The 2,674-nt window shown below is 42.1% G+C and overlaps 1 pseudogene; it reads left to right on the top strand.

Annotated features, from left to right (window-relative positions):
* Positions 1–434: 434 nt before the first annotated feature.
* On the top strand, positions 435–1,270 carry LOC112642856 (developmental pluripotency-associated protein 4-like; annotated as a pseudogene).
* Positions 1,271–2,674: the final 1,404 nt, after the last annotated feature.

Raw genomic sequence — 2,674 nt, 5'->3', positions numbered from 1 at the left:
ACCTGTCCAGTGAAAAGTTCCAGAAGCAGAGACAAACCAGTAGCAATGACCACCTCTGGGGCCCCAATTCTGGTCTCGGAGCTTTATTTTCCTCCTCAGGAAACTGACTGTTTCCAGGTCTGAATGGAAAATCTGTCAAATAAATCTGCAACATCTTGCGCTGAAAAGCAAGAAAGTAATCAAACATTATAGAGGTCATAACAAAGAGGCAGAGGAAGCAATTAAAGCAGCTCCCACTGGCTAATTTAAGAAACAGTTTGAGGGAGAACAAAGGAAGGGGGGAAGAAAATCTTCAGAGCTCCAGGAAGTCAGGGGAAGACTATCTGGCTGGCCAATCCCAACCTGTATCAGAAGAAACCAAAGAGAAACAGCAGGCTTCGGGTCAAGCAAAGTTACCAGGAACCTCAGCAAGTGGGACCAAACGGAAAAGATCTATGAGAGAAGGCGAAACTTCCTGTTCAGAAAGGACGGCACAAGGCAAGAGTACAAGAGTAAGAATTCAGAAGAAAATCCCAGTTCCTCCATTACCTTTGAAACTGCCACCAGCCAACTTGCTTCACCAAAACATCCTGCAGGCCTAGTGCCAAGAATTCAAGGTGAGCACCAAAGGCCAGAAATTAGACGTATGTCTCTCTATATATCTATTTATACACTTATTTCTCAGAGTTCTGGAGGCCGGGAAGTATAATATCAAGGGGCCAATGCATTTGGTGTCTGGTACGTAAGTGAATCTGCGAATATGCTTACCCAGATCAAAAGAAGAACATTCCTGTCACCGCAGAAGAGGCCAAGATCCTCACACAGACACAAAGAAGATGGATGATGGACAAAAGGGAAATGTCTCTGGAAAGTCCTGGAACAAAGATACCTCCTGATGGAACCTACTCTCCTGAAGTGGCTGCCCCCCTCTAAGGGTTCTGATGCTCTCCTGGAGGGGTCAATACTGTTGTTGTGACAGCTTTGGCCCCAGATGTCCTGTTTGCTTCCTGGTCCAGAACTGCAGCCGGGGCTGGGAAGATGGGCATCGCCACAGAAGGCCCACGGTGTCAAGTGGTGTGTGGTCCATGGGAGAAGTATGCCTGCAGACACAGAAGGGTGGGTACACCTGCAATTTCGTGCAGGACAAGGCTGGATGCCTGAAAAGCAGAGGAGAGTATGCACCCCCTTCTTACTCCCCACTAGTAACGTCCCACCCCCACAGCTGGAGGACAATATGCTATGCCCCAAATGTGTTCGCAGGAATAAGGTGTTAATGAGAAGCCTCCAATGAGCTTTCAATAGCCAGAAAAGGGACACAGCTGTGATTATAATCAGTGGTACAAAGAGAACTACAATCAACTCCATGGTGACACTGATGGCCGGACTGTAGGCTACTCACACCCTCTATGCTTCCTGCTTACAGGGACACAGCATAGTGCATTGCAGATGTCACCCTCCAACCTCCACCGGGGCATGTGGCTTCATGGGTTGGGATACAGGGGCTCTTAGGTTTTAAATTGGAAGAGCATTTCAGAAATTACCATCCATTCTACTTAATAAGAAGAAAAAGTCATTCATACTACCAAACGTTTACCTTCTGAAATAGAAGTGGCCTTAACTTCTTTTAAAGTGGGAACCTGAGCCTCACCTGGCAGAGGGTTTGGGGTGGGGAGTGGAGTGGAAAGCACACGTGTGCCTCCACGCTGGATTTCTCTGCAATTGTAGCTCCTCCAGAGACTGCTACCTTCTCAGGTTCATGAATTCAGGCTGTTGAGTATTTTAAACCAAAGGGAAAGCTTTTTTTCCCACTCCCCCAAAATACTCTTAATATACAAAACATTTTTTGATGTTTTCTTAATAACCTGAGACCTCTATGGTGTGTCTCTGGGATAATAATATAGAACACTTTACGGGTATTATTTCCACTTGTAACTATCATGTGTGTTTCTACTGCTTAAAAATATTTAAAATATTTAAGGGTACTTCTGAATCACAAATTCATAATGTATTGGATTTTAAATTGTATATAAAATCATCTATTATATATAGGAGGCCATATGCATTGTGGGAAAATTCTTTTTTTTTTTTTTTTTGAAAATTCTTAACTCAGGATTAAGCCAAAAATCATGATTTTCTTTGGCATGATTCTTTTTAAAACCACTCAAATGAAGTATGAGTAACATTTTTTTTAAAAGCTAAACATTTAATGTATATAATGTTTTTTTTTCACTTGTATTCTTATGGCAGTTTCCAACATTGTTTTATTCTGGAAAAAAAAAAAAACAGTTTGAGCATCAATAGAAATGACTGGAAACACCAGATATTGATCTTATACATATACAAAATATGACTCAGTAATTATACCAGAAGAAAATTTTGTCAACAGTCATTGGTCATCTTCAATAGTTACTGAAAGTTTCCCCAGAAAATTGAATCTTGTAAAGATTTTATTTGTTTGTTCATGAGAGACACAGAGAGAGAGGCAAAGACAAAGGTAGAAGGAGGAGCAGGCTCCATGCAGGGAGCCCGATGCGGGACTCGATCCCGGGACTCCGGGATCATGCCCTGAACAGAAGATAGACACTCAACCACTGAGCCCAAGAGTCCCAAAAAATTGATTTTAAAAAGGGGAAAGGATTATTCATGATCTATTCTGATTTTTTTGTGCATAGTTTATTTCTTGCTATACACATTC

This window comes from Canis lupus, chromosome 38 (assembly GCF_003254725.2).
Source record: "Canis lupus dingo isolate Sandy chromosome 38, ASM325472v2, whole genome shotgun sequence".
In the NCBI taxonomy this organism is placed as follows: domain Eukaryota; kingdom Metazoa; phylum Chordata; class Mammalia; order Carnivora; family Canidae; genus Canis; species Canis lupus.
Note: the sequence above shows the minus strand (reverse complement) of the source record. Positions and strands in the feature narration are given on the sequence as shown.